This window comes from Lygodium microphyllum, chromosome 8, assembly GCF_053477565.2.
Source record: "Lygodium microphyllum isolate KBCC chromosome 8, Lygodium_microphyllum_v1.1.10, whole genome shotgun sequence".
NCBI classification, from domain to species: Eukaryota; Viridiplantae; Streptophyta; class Polypodiopsida; order Schizaeales; family Lygodiaceae; genus Lygodium; species Lygodium microphyllum.
Genome location: NC_141142.1, coordinates 152,111,813 through 152,127,023, shown reverse-complemented (window position 1 = coordinate 152,127,023; position 15,211 = coordinate 152,111,813).

Below are 15,211 nucleotides of genomic sequence, written 5' to 3'. Positions count from 1 at the left end.
AGCTACCCATGGCCGCAGACATGTTGCAATGGGAAGGGAAAAAACTTCCAATATCTCCAGTAAGGTAATCAATGAAGAAGAAGACCCATCCATGGAAGCTGAGATTGAGAGGGCATCTATTCATGCTGCTCTCGATATAAAAAGGGCCTAAATCGCCAATTCTCAGTGATCCAAACACCATCACATTACCAAGATAAGAAATTCAAAACCCTGATTGACTCTGGCAGCACTCATTCTTTCATTTCACCAGCTTGTACAAGAAGGTTAGGAATAGCCACTGTAGCTACACCCACTCTGCTTGTCGAACTAGCATATGGGCGAGAAATCACTTGTACTAGACAAATTGCTAAGGTGGAATTCCTACTCGAAAACGAGCCCATATATGTTAAGTTCAAGGTAATGAATCTAGGAGTCCATGAGTGCCTACTCTGGATGGATTGGCTAATCCCCAATTATGCTCGCATTCATTGTGGGAGAGGACAATCTCCTTTCGTAATCCTAAAGGTGAGCAGGTAAGACAACACAAGGAGAAACATGTAAACCAAAGATCCAGCTAGCTAAGGCAACGCGAATAGTTCAAGGAAATAAGGAAAGGATTACTCGTCTACCTAATCGAGCTAAACAAACTAAAACAGGTAGAGGACACCGATGAAGAACCATCATGGCTAAAAGAGTATGCAAATGTGTTTCCAAAAGAGTTGACTGAATTACCACCACTTCGGGAAGTGGATCATGAGATTAAGCTAACACCAAGAGCTGCACCAGTCACAAAAAGGCCCTACAAGATGTCCATTCCTGAAGAACAACTCAAACAGCTATTGGAACAAGGGTAGATATGCCCCACTACTTCTCCTTGGGGGGCTCCAGCCTTGTTCCAAAAGAAGAAGGATGGTACACTTCGCCTTTGCATTGATTATAGAGGCCTGAACTAAGTAACCATCAAGAATAAATATCATATCCCAAGGATAGATGAGTTACTTGACCGATTGTAGGAAGAAGAAAAAATCTTTGTCAAGATTGATTTGAGGTCAAGATACTACCAGATCCATGTCAAAGAAGAGTATATTCTTAACATGGCATTCAACACCAAATATGGTCACTTTGAGTTCATAGTAATGTCTTTTGGATTGACTAAAGCCCCTTCCACCTTTAACAAGCTAATGCAGGACATTTTTAGACCATATCTTGATGAGTTAGTGCTTGTCGTCTTTGATGATACCTTGGTTTATTCCAAGAAAGAGGGGGAGCACGAATCCCAAGTCCACATCGTCCTTGAGACCATGAGGGCTCATAAGCTCTATGCTAAGAAGAAAAAGTGTGCCTTCCTCAAGAGCCAGATTGAATACCTTGGATTTATTGTGTCAAATGAAGGAATCTCTATAGATCCTACAAAGGTCAAGGATGGCCACGAGTGGCCTCCACCAACTACTGTTAAAGAAGTGCATAGCTTTCTTGGATTAACAGGTTGGTAGAGGATCTTCATTAAGGATTGTGTCTTAATCGTAGCACCCCTCTCAAATTTGTTGAAAAAGTAGGTTGCCATAGTGTGGACACCCACTGAACAATCAAGTTTTGATCAAGTCAAGCATAGCTTGGTGACAGCACCAATTTTGAAAACCCCTGACTTGAGCAAGGAATTTAAAGTTGTCACAGATGCTAGTTGCACTAGGCTGTGTACTAATGCAAGAAGGTCATCCTATAGCATATTCTTCGAGGAAGCTAAAAACCCATGAAAGGAATTATGCTACCCATGACCTGGAGCTATTAGCAATCATGCTCTCAAACTTTGGTGACACTATTTGCTTGGTAATAAGTTCTCTTTGGTCACAGACCATAAGAGCCTTAAATGGATCTTCACCCATACTCTAAGCTCAATATGAGGCAATGTCAATGGATTGAGGTTATGCAAGAATATGACTTTGATATTAGGTATCAGCCTAGCAAAGAGAATATAGTCGTTGATGCCTTAAGTCGCAAAGCATTCCTTAACTCTCTTATTATGGAGGAACCCTTGTTGGCAAAATCATTGGCAACCATGGTGTTAATGCCTAGCAACCCTATCCTTGAATTAGCAATGGGAGGAAGCTAGCCATGACCCAGAATATCTGAAGAGGATGAAGGAGATTTTGAAAAAGGACCAAGACCCTAAACTTAAGGTCAAGTATCAAGAATTTTCTATCAATGAGGGACTTGTCTATTTTAGGACAAGGTTATGCATACCCTCAAGCAAGAAACTCAAACAAAGAATACTCTAGGAAGCACATCACTCCCCCTCTTCAGGCCCCATCCCGGTTACGTCAAGACCCTCAACACAGTCAAGAAGAGCTACCATTGGGAAAGGATTAAGGGAGAAGTGCTCAAATATGTCACGGAATGTTTATCTTGCCACCGCATTAAGGCAGAGCATGTTAAGATGCATGGGAAGCTACAACCTCTTGACATTCCCCAGATGAAGTGGAAGTTTATTAGCATTGACTTTGTTGTTGGATTACCTTCAATGCAAGGAGGGTACAATTCAATTATGGTTACAATAGACATGCTCACCAAGGTTGCACACAGTCAAGAGAAACTATAAAGCTTCGGATATTACCAGACTGTTCATCAAGGAGATATTCAGACTCCATGGTTGCCTAGAAGGATCGTTAGTGACCGCGATTCCCTCTTCACATCTCATTTCTGGAGAGGGATATTTGAGGCCATTGGGACTCAGCTCTGTTTCAATACAGCCTATCACCCTCAAATTGATGGGCCAAACGGAGAGAGTCAGCCAAGTCATTAAAGACATTCTTAGGGCATATTGCTGTCGCGAACCTAGGAAATGGATCCAATATCTACCACTATTAGCTTTTTCTTATAATGCTTCTACCAACAAAGCATTCAAATGACACCTTTTCAAGCATTGTATGGGCATGATTGCCGTACTCCATTGAACTTCTCAAATCCTACCTTGAGGGTAGAAGCTTCCAAGAAAATGCTTGGGGAGATGGATGAGCAGGTCAAGGCCATCAGACAAGACATTAGATCCACCAAGGATAGGCATAAAGCCTATGCAGATCTAAATAGACAGGAGCGACTCTTTGGGTACGACCCAAGAAATGCTCCTTGTCATTGGGAGAATTTAAGAAATTGAGTCCAAGGTATTACAAACCCTACAAGATCCTCAAGTGCCTAGGACCCAATGCCTACAAACTCCAACTCCCTGAGAACATAAAGGTTCACAATGTATTCCATGTTAGCCTACTAAATAAATATGTATCCAATTCTAGCCATATACTTAATGATCATCAAGTTGTAATGCCAAGCCAAGGGGTCCTTGAGCTCTGGCTAGATATAATCCAAGACAGTCGGGAAAAAAGATTGAGGAGTAGAACCCTCAAAGAGTATCTCATCCAGTGGAAGAACTATCTAGAAGAGGATGCCACATGGATTGATGAGAGTACTCTCAACCAACAATACCCCCAATTCCTTTTGAGATGAGGACATCTCGATTCCTTAAGGGGGGAAGGATGTAATATCCCGTCACTGTTATGAGGACCCCCCCAATTACATTCCACCATCATCGTCAGATTTCCCTCCCCCCCCCCCTTAAAGAAAGTAATTTAAAAAAACAAATTTTCTTTACGTTCCCCCTGTCAACGCCATCCGTTGGCGGCGGGAGGGGGAGTTGAACGTGGAGATAATGGAGGTGAGGGAAGTGACAACTAAGAGAAGACGGAGAGCCAGAGGTGATGGTGGCAAGGATGAAGAATACAAGCAGGGTGTGAACGTTAACGACAATGGGGAGGAGGGGAACACGTGTGCCACCTCCAACCCCCACTATCTCTCCTTCTCCTTCCGTGATTCATAGTTTGCATGGCACGAGGACCAATCTGGCCATCAGGTTGAAGGCAGAGGGAGGGGGGCCCGTGTCACACCCCCGAATTATTACCCACCATATCCCTTATAAATCCCCCCCCCCCCCCTTTAGCGAAGGGAGGATAATTCACTTCTCCCCCCCCCCCCCTCCTTAAGCAATAACAGGCCATTCTTCTTTACTGCCCCGTGCTGCTAAGCTCAAGAGAGAGAGAAGGAGAGGGAGAGGTAGTAAAGAAGAGAAAGAGAGAGAGAGGAGAGGGAAGGGAATCCTAGAGTAAGAGAGAAAGAGAGAGAGAGAGAGGAGGCCCAAGGACAATTCCTTTCTTGGGTGAAGGCTCGAGTACCCTCTCTCCCCATCGTGAGTCCCCATAACCTCTCCATCGATTGCTTATACTTAACAAGGAGATCGTGGAAGTCAAGAGACAAGGCATAGGGAACTCCAGCACCAAGGAGTCCTCTAAGAGGGGTGAAGGACGCATCCCAAGCTCCAAAATGGCCCCAAAGCATAAACTCTCCCAAGTAACTCGACAATCCGCGACTTCAGAAGGAGGATCCAGAAAAGATGCCACCATCAACACGAATGGGTCATCGAGTGTAAACACTAATTCGACACTCCAAAACCAAGTACCACTACCATGTCTAGTATTCTGAATCGAACATTTAAGCATGGACATCATTAGGAAGAAGTCACACTTCGCATCACGCATAGCTTGAAAGGTAGTTGAAAAGGTTTAACAACCATGAATTGTGGCAAATAGATTGAGTATCCATGGGTTGTTGCAGTAATTAAGCCAACTATTAGATTTGAACTTTTGCAAATGCATCATAGATTGCCGATATACATAAATATTCCATATAGGTCAATTGCATCTTGTAGACCATTGGAGCAAATTAACTCGCATGTACAATGAACTCATACACACTCGCACTTAAATACTTAGGTCATGCCTTATGAATTGCATAAGTGCACTAGAAGGAATTTTCATGAATGGGGATCCAATCATATCATCAACTCATGAAAGACTTGCATGGCATCATGGATAGCCCCAATTGCACCATATAATGGGGATGCATCTAAAAAGGTAGATTTAAGATGAGCATGTGAAATGTTAAGCTTAATTGCAAGGGTTGGTTTTGTAAATGAAATGTTGCATGATAAGTGAAGTTAAGATTTAATTTGACTCAACTAGGACTTTAGTTGCAAATAGGTCAAATTGTCCTTACAACCATATTTTGACTTAGAGTCAACATGCTCTTTGGTCTCTATCCCAATAACCAGCCACGATGGGTCCAAAATATTCGTGGGTATATCATTTTCAAAATATGATACATCTCGAAGCTAACACAAGTAAACTCAAATGGCATATCCACAAGAAGAACGACCACATTGCATTCGATGTTTGAAACTTTTTAAGGATTGTAAATGGGCTTAGTTTACGCTTGACTTGCAAGAGAAATGAACACAAGTTCTTGCTATCTTGAGGGAAGGAAACCCTAGGGTAAACTTAGAACCCTGAAAAAATCTAAGGCAGAAAAATGGTTACCAACTGACCAATTGAGATCCTAGACCGGGACCTTAAGATAAGAACCAAAGGTTACTAACTTAGGGAAGCTACTATCTGAAACTATAACGTAATTGCTCACCCCTATTACATAGGAGTCAAGTTGAAAAGAGGGTGTTCTCTATCCCTCAAAGGATAATGGGAATTGACGCCCAAGCAAGAAGACCCAAGAAGGGAACGCTAAGCGTTCAAAGATGGGAACTCCACGTTAGCAGATATCTGAGCACTCGCCTTCATTGTTGTTTGTGCTTGTAGCACTAGATTCAATGTCTATGAAAGGAATGCATGGCTCACAAAAGAAATTTGAATAATGAATCAGGTTGAATTCATGGAGGATGTGCCAAGGCACCCCCAACTGGCCTTTGACTATAAATTCCATGCCTCCGAGTCCTACTCAAATGATCTACGTGACTCAAGATGGATTTTGGAGGCCGTATTACTAGTGCAAGGGTGGAAACTTGGAAGAAATAAGACGCATCCTTGTGGATTGCAGGAAACATCCTTTTTGTACAAGAATTGTATCTCATTTAAAATGCTAATATAAAGTTTTATTCAAAGGAACCTATTTTAACTATTTTCATGTCAATGCCGTAAGTTACGTGAATGAATCGTGTTCCCTAAAAGGATTAATTAAGGAAGCTAATTTTAAAAGTCATGCGTAAAGGTGATAGGACCTAATTAGATAACTAAAGAATGCCTATTGAGGGAAGTGGGTGGGCGGAACCCTTGACAGGTCTGTCCTATAGAAGGGTGTTCCCAGAAGATTGGGAGGCTTCTCACAAGGTTCTACAATTGTATGATCTTTAGACAATAGTAAGCTAGAAACCGATTCATGCCGTTTTAGGGGACCAGAATGGGACTATGCCTATGAGTAGAGGCATAAAGTAGGATGTCCAGGATCCGATGCTAGAATGCTACTAGGAGACCTTGGCCACTAAGAATCCAGATTTCAGGTTGATCCTAGCGGGTTCGTTCTGTTGTGAGGCGGACTGGGGAAACCCTAGATGACAAACCTTGGAACATTCCATGGGAGTGCCGGGTAGCGGCACTTAGATTCGTTTCTCAATGGATTGCTAAAAACGTGCCTAGACATCCGACACATTACATTCTATGAAATGATCGAAGGAAGAGTGAACCAAAACATGCACACCCTTCATTCATTATTTCCCTCTTATCATAATACAAAATATCATAATGGCTCAAACAAGCAACTTTTGGAGGCTTCTTAATATCTTGCAAACTGTGAGTTTATTCCCGAGGTTACACCTTATAGGCTTATAGAACATGTAAAATACCACATGAGTTCAAACGAAAGGGTATCTAGTTTAATAAAATTTACAAGATTATATTTACAAAATGGATTTTTTAATTACAATTTTAAAAAATTTGTAAGCTTGGTAAAATAAAATGGATCATTTTACAGTCTTATAGCATTTGAAGAAAGGGTATTTCTTAATCCTTTGAACACGCACTACATAGATGATTTCTTATATATGTACCCTCTGAGAGTTTATTACGTTGGATTGGACCCTTGGATGATCAATAATTGTCTCGAGCAAGGGGATGGGTAGACATTACATGGGTGGGTACCTAGGGCCAACTCACACCTATCCCCTAGCCCATATGGCTAGGAATATGAGTGTGTACCCATGAGAGTTGTCAAATTTCTAATTAGCAACTTTAATGTCTTTGTCTTCTTTGTAGCTTGGTTTGTTTAGAAGGATTCTTTCTATCAAGTATAATGCATACCATCACTATCATTATTTTCAAAAAGTTCTTCCATGCTACTTATATATGCTATGGTATATATATCTATCAAGTATAATGCATACCATCACTATCATTATTTTCAAAAAGTTCTTTCATGCTACTTATATATGCTATGGTATATGTATTTTTCCCTATTATTTTCATTGCATACACATTTGTCATCTTTTTACTAATGATTACATAAAGACCAATCCATTTGCCTTGAAATATTCATTAACATTTCTCTCTTTGTTTGTATAGTAAGTCATTTTCTTTGTCTCCAATCCATATTCCTTGTATATATACCTTATTATTGTCATATACTCATTTTTATCTTGTATACTGCTAAGTTATTTTGAATTTCAATTCTCAACAATACTTGCTTTAGTTTTCATTGTAAGTATCAATCGACTAAAGTATTATTTTTATATGTTATTTTTAGTTGTGAAATTTCAAGAGAAAAAATTGGATATCACCCAGAAAGTGTATTGATTGGATTGACTTTAGTGTTAGACTAAACATCTATATGCATGAACCACATAAGTAAGGATCTTGTTCTAATTTTGTTGTAAGGGTTAGTAGGCCAATGGATTCCCTTGAAGACATGGGACAAGAATTTGATATTCAAACTCATATACTAGGTGGAATGATTAATCACAATGAGTGATTGTTGGAGTCTCCTAAATATGTAAGAGCATCTTGTATTGATGGGAAACGTTTGTACGGAGAGCTTTAACTTTCATATTGATGGTAGAAAGGTGAGCTTGTTTAATATTAGAACTAGTGTTAGTTGGAATAATCTATTTTTGAAACTTATTTTTAAACATTTTCTTCCAAATGGAGAAGAATTATATGGTATTGAGTGCTTTACAAAAAGTCAAAATTTGTGTGGATCACGTATTGAAATTTCACAATTCAACACATTTAGGGATTTTATTTTCAAATTCTTTATATGTATTACTAGCACTGTATACTTTGGATTATTTTGTGATTTTTTAACTTTTTAATAAACTATTTAAAAAATTTAGTTGATTTTTTAAAACTCAAATTTTAAGTCCATTACCTATAAAGGCTATTCACTTGGCCTCATTTTCATTTTCTAACTCTCCAACCACTTTTCCTCTTCTAAGCACCCTTGCACTTGCCTCCTACACCCCTCCTTCCCTAATGGATCGCACTTTTAGTAGCTTCATACAATTCCTTTAAGACAAGGACTTCATCTAGAGATCAGATCTCTACCAAGTTTTTGGTCCCAATCTCAAATAGTATGATACGGTATTGTGGCATGGTCCAAGCCTACAGTACTTGATTGAATACGTAAATATATACCTTTGAGAATTCATCGTCAACTTTGAGAATTCCATTAAGCAACCAAGTTTTTGGTGCCAATCTCAAATAGTATGATATGGTATTGTGGCATGGTCCAAGCCTGCAGTGCCTGATTGAGTACATAAATACATACCTTTGAGAGTTCACCATCAACTTTGAGGATTCCATTGAGTAACCAGTGTCATGTAATCTCTTGAAGAACATTAATGGAATAGAGGCATTTCAAAACAATAAGGTCATTTTTGTATAAATATCATCCCTTGCCTACTTCAAGCACCTCACTCCTTACCAAGCTATGGAATATGGCATTGATCAACATGGCACCGATTACCTATCATGGATGGCCACCTTCATTTTGTTACTCAATGATGGTGGAAATCCCCTTGCAGTCACAATGAGTACTTAAGATCATGTGGGAGGCTCATTGAAAGATGTTCCTAACCCAAAGCCTATACCAATGGTGGACAATGCAAAAGAGTAAGCTTAGTCTGCAAAAGAGGTAAATGCTCTAAACATTATACTCACCTTACAATCAATAGAGCTATAGTTGATGTGGACAGCACCATGGTGAGTGGCTCAAGTGAGCAAGAGGACGCATCATCTACTATTGATGTAGATTGGTCACATAAACAGCATGAGCAAAGTCTTAATCAATGATAGAATTTGTGTTTCTCCACAATGTGAATAAGTTTTTTAGAGTAAGGGAGGATGAGATGTTGTCAATGCTAGCAATCACCAATGAATTTCTCCTCATGTCTAATGATTTTCCTACGAAGTATAGCAACCCAAATCTTGAAGACACAAAAGGTGCACTCATGGCTCTTAAAGACACCATTGACTTGGCAAACCATGCTACAATTGGCACCCAAGAGTTTGAAGTAGTGCAAGCCAACTTGGTGGCATGACAAGTGCCCCTAGAAGAGCAGCAACCCCTCCCCCCCCAATCACTAGACCTGACCAAACCCTCGAAGGTTGTTGCCACTGCCAAGCAAGAAGTGAGTATATCAATAGTCTATCTTTGTTTTACTATGCATACTATTTTGAGCTAACTTCTTGTCAATGTAGGCTATGCTCAACATCCATGACTTTGCAAGTCACTAGAGAAGGGTTAGGGAGTGCTGAAGGTTGCCTTGATAGGATACTACATTAACCAAATCCCCACCAATGACATAGCCATTTTCAATGCTACTTTCACCCTAGATGGGTAGGCTCAACTCTCTATATTGAAGGCCCTATCAAAAGTGCACTGTGCTTCCACCATCACCCTGAATGCACACAAGATAAGTCTTATGAAAAAGGAGTTAATGAAGCACATATTTGGTACACACCCATGTGGAAGGGTGTTGCGAGCCTTGGGTATTGGAAAATCCATAGGGACCAACCAACTAGCCATATAAGACAGCATCAAGGTTGGGTTGCTATTGGAGGCCAAGAAGAGATGCAAGCAGGCCTATGAGAAAATCAAGTGCCTAAAAGTGGCATACAATTGTATTGAGCCCACAACACCAAGCAAAGCCTTTTTTTTAAAGCCCATCATACTCTCTTGTATAATACAAAGATATTTTTCTTACTATCTATCTGTTAAAAGCATTTTCTATTTCTTGTGTTCAACTGTCATAATATTAAAGTATTTTACAAACCGACGTTAGCTAGTATATGTGTTAATATTTTCAAAGTAAAAAAGATAATAAAAATATAATTAAAACTTGTAGTGAATAGAAATAATGGTTTGATTTTCCAAATAGCTTAGGGAAGAGGTGACGCATGGGGCCCTTGCCATCTATTGAGTAACCCTCAATTGCATCTATACTAGGCTCAAGCCTATCAATCTTGCTCTAGGGCCTATTGATGTTGTCATGAATTCTTCCCTCAACATCATTGTTGCCACCTTCTTCATCTGTAGAAGTGTCATCCTCATTGTTCTCTAACTGGTTGTTATCACTTTCCACATCTTTGCTTGACTATTCATCTTCATAATGTTCTTCATACTCACGAGCACTTTTCAAGGTCTCCAAGTCTAGCGAGGGCCTTTGATCATTTGGATGGAACAAGGGGAGGACTACAAGAGGATTAGCTCTTTTCAAGATCTTCAAGGCCAATCTAGGGAGGGCATTTGAGCCTTTAGATGGTGGATTGAGGGGGACGGCTATAAGACAACAAGGTTGCATTATTGTTGGAATCATCTTGCTAGCTAAGGTTGGGGATCTCTTTGCCTTGTCATGGTGGACATGTGAACACTTGCACTTGGCCACCTTGGTATGGTTGTGAATATCATCATGCAATCTGCTTCGTGTGGGCATATAATTTTATGAGGACACGGATAATATCTCTCTTTTGCTTCTTCTTAATTAAGGTGAAAATCTCTTCAATGGGCTTTTCCATTTTTCAATTGCACTACTTCCTTATAAGTAGGTGGACATCATGACCATCATTCTCTTTATCTTTCCTAAGCTCAATTCTCAATTTAGCCTATTCATTTGAAGGTGGCTATATCCTTGCTCCACTCGTAGATATGATCAATACCCCACCCTCATAAGTTGTCACTAATGATCCAGGATGCTCAATTTTATTAGGGCCCCATTTTGAGGAGAAGCCATGTGTGAGCCCAGTTATTGGTTGGGTCATGACTTTAGGTTAGATGAGGTCTATGTGACTAGATGGAAAAAAGGTGACCTTTGCGGGTCTAGCCTTTGGATTAGATAGAGTAGTTAAGCTAGTAGTGACTTCAAAACATATTGCATCAAGTTTCTAAGTGACACAAATATTAGGGAACCCTATTTTTGGTCCTAGAAACCATAGATGTAGACCCTAGATAGGGAGTCCCAAGGGGGCCAACAACCCCCTTGGTGAGGATTTGGGGGTCATGCTCTCAAATTGATGATAAAGAGAATACTCCCAAGCTAACCAAAAAAGTTTAATAAGTATGCCGATTAGGTCAACTTAACCACCTTCACTAGTTATAAAAGAGACCTCAAAACCATTAGCATCTATCTTTCACCAAATCAAAGTTCTTTTAGCTACCCTTAAACTTTTCACATAAAGTTTATCTAGGTAACCATCTAATCTTAACACTGAAAGCATGCAAGTGGACAAACACATCTTGGTATGAATCATTTTATAAATAAAAGAATTTTCATTCTTCTCTAATTTATTGTGTACTTGCTCAGATTTTGTATGTTGCATTGTATAACTTTCACATAGTATCAAAGCCCATGGAGCTCTAAGGATTGAAGAGTACATGAGAGGCAAGGGTTTCAAGTGCAAAAAGAAGTGATGTCACCATCCACAAGTGACTCTAGCACATCAAGAAGTGTTATTATTACACCAATGATTCAAAAACTAAGTATTTATCTACCAACCTTTATTGAAGACAAGTTAGATGGTACAAACTATACTTTGTGAAAATCTAAAATTACAAATATTCTCGATTCAATGATTCAAACACTAAGTATTTCTCCACCAACCTTTAGTGAAGACAAGTTAGATGGTACAAACTATACTCTGTGAAAGTTTAAAATTACAACTATCCTCAATTGTTATAAGCTCCTAGGGTAAGCAATAAAGAAAGGCATTTCCACAAGAAAGCAAGAATAGAGGGAATGCTCCTCTAGAGTTGGTACATGCTAAGTGTGTGATAAGATGCCTACATAAGATTTGGGGGGATCTTCTTATTTCAAGTTGATCATAGACAATTATACAAGCCTTGGGAGAGTCTTCTTATTTCATGTTAATCATCAACATCTATCGCATGAAGATGTTGGTGTACTTCCTTCGTGATAAGGCTCAAGCTTTTGGTAAGTTTTTAAAAAATGACTAAACTTTGCTAAAAGTGAAATAAGAAAAATTTTAGAATAGATGGTGGTGGTGAGTTCAAGACAAACGAGTTTGAAGACTCTAGTAGCAAATCTGCATCAATTAATTATACCTCATACAGCTCAATGAAATGAAGTTATTGAGTATCAAAATTGCACCATTGCAGAAATTGTAAGGTATATGATTAAGGCTAAGGGATTGTCTAACTAGTTTTGAGCAAAGTTATTAATACTACAAGTTGCATTCTCAATTGGAGCTACGCAAAGATGCTCAAGGAAAAAATGCCACATAAGGCTAGTAAAAATGTATTTGTCTCACATTTCAAAACTTTTGGATGTGAATGTTTTGCAACATGTTCCAAATGAGAAGCATAACAAGTTAAAACAAAAATGCATCAAATGTATCTTCTTGGATTATAGTGATGAGAAAAATATTTACAAATTGTATTACCAAGAGGCAAACAAGATCATAGTGAGCCATGATGTGGTGTTCAAGGAGCAACCATATGTAGTAGAGGTAGATGAAAGTTTTCCCACTCCATCATCAAGCAAAGAAGTAGCCCTCTATGAACCTATCTCAAGATCCATCCCTATCCTTAAGGAGAAGAAATCATCATCTTCAAATGATTATGAGAAAGTTCACCAACATATCATCATGCCACTTAAAAAAACACATTGTCATGATGGGTGAAGGAGCTTAATGATCAAAATTATTCTATACCTACATCTCTTGAGGAAAATATAGATGTAGTAAGGATGTCTTAGAGAATGGAGGAGCAAAGAAAGGCTTCTGGCCACATAGTCAATATGGCCTTGATGGGGCTGAAATTATAAGAGAAGTAAAAGAGCTAGCTCACTTGGAAGACGCACTAGCTAGGTGGATTACCTATGGAAGTTGAGTATGACAATGAATGACCCTTGGGAGCTAGGTGGATTGGCCAACCAAGAGGAAGGTTGTTGGCCATGGGTCTCGAAGGAAAAATACAAGGCTAATGAATCTTAGAAAAGTACAATGCTAGATTAGGTGCATAGGTATTTTCACATACTGAGGCATTTGATTTTTAAGAATCATTTGCTTCAATTGCCAAAATGACCACTATTCACATAATACTTGCACTGACCAGTTACAAGAAGTGGCTAGTTTATAAATGGATGTTAAATCAGCATTCTTGAATGGGGACCTCAAGGAGGAGATGTGTGTGGCTCAATTACTAGGGTTTAAGGGCCCCATTTTGAGAACCAAGTTTGTAAGCTGAAAAAAGACATTGTGTGAGGAGCTAAAACAAGCCCCTCTAGCGCATGATACCAAATAGATGGATAAGTCCTATTTAAGCTTAAACCTCAAAAGAGTACCTAAAATGATAACTTATATGTTTACAAGAATGCTGTCATATTGAAAGGCTTTGACTTCTGAGTTTGAAATGGCTACACTATTATTTGGGAGTTGAAGTCTTGCAAGAGCTAGAAGAAAGATCTTCATTTCTTAGAATAAATATGCATGGGAGATCTTGAAAGATTTTGGTGTGCAATAAATTGCAAGGAGATAGTTATAGCTATGGAGGTCAATGCAAAGTTATCCCTTAAGAATACATCAGCAGTAGAAAATATTAGGAGGTACATAAGGTTTGTTGATAGTCTCATCTATTTGTCTTCCATGTGGAGATCAATGAGTTTTTTTGGTCGATGAACCTTCAAGGCTACACTTTCTTTTTCATATAGGTCACCAAGGTTTTCCATACATCATATGCACCTATCATATCTTTCACATTAAAATGTACAAACTTTGAGAGTATCAACATAATAGTGGAGCATGCTAGCTCATCCAATTCGTCCCATATATTTGCATCTATATCATTAGGCTTAATCCCACTACATTTGATTGGCTCCACTTTCTTCTTCTAGACCAATGCATTATAAATATTCTCTTTCCAAAATATGGAAAGTTTGTTTCATCAAGTTTTTCAATATTGAACAATGCATTCTCTACACTCGATGAAGAAGCCATAAAGAAAAAAATATGTCTACACACTAGAAAACAACAAGATATACCCAAGTGCAAGCTCAGAATAGACCAACGAACTACAAATAACAATGCCCACAAAGCCAAGCAACAACTATCTAAATATCAGCAACATAAAATTTGTGCGAAATTGATATTTAAGCACTTCCAAAGGCATATGAATTTTTTACAAGCTTTCTTAAGTATTTTGGCTATCTTATGAGCACAAAATAATCCCCCTAGTGACCAAATAGATGAAACTACCCTCATAAATCAATTTTAGCCTGCATAATCTCTACAAAATGAGCATAAATCAGCATGCAAAATCCTTCAGTTAACAAATCCATCAAAATATGTGTGCAATTTGAAGCAGCAAGAGTAATCCAAGAGCCTCCAAGTATAAAGGAGTCCATTTTTTACTAGCATTTAAACCTTACAAAAAGGTTTTTGAGATACAACAAATATCCTATAGCTTCCAAAATATTTTAAAAAGTGAAAAAATGGTATGAGTAGCCTGATTGAGAAAAATGCATCAACACAGGTCATTTTTAGCGTAAACACTCTCTTCATGTATTTAGATAAGAAGCAAAGTCCATAGACATTGTGAACTCAACAAATCATCAAATCTTTCTCTCTTTCCTTCTCTCTGTCAAACACAAGCAAAGCCTCTACTTGAGGCCCTAGCTTGAGTGCTCTACTTAAACCCTATGATTGCAATAAGGAGGCTCCCTACTTCTAAGAGACAAGTTGTCCCCTACTCAAGCAGGCCATGTACTTGCATATGTCAAAACCATATACCAAGATCTCTTACTAAGTATCCAAAGCCAAGCTATTTTGTTTCAATCCCAACTATTAATGACTACCTAAATCAATGCCAAAATGGGCTATTGCTTCCAGAAATCAAG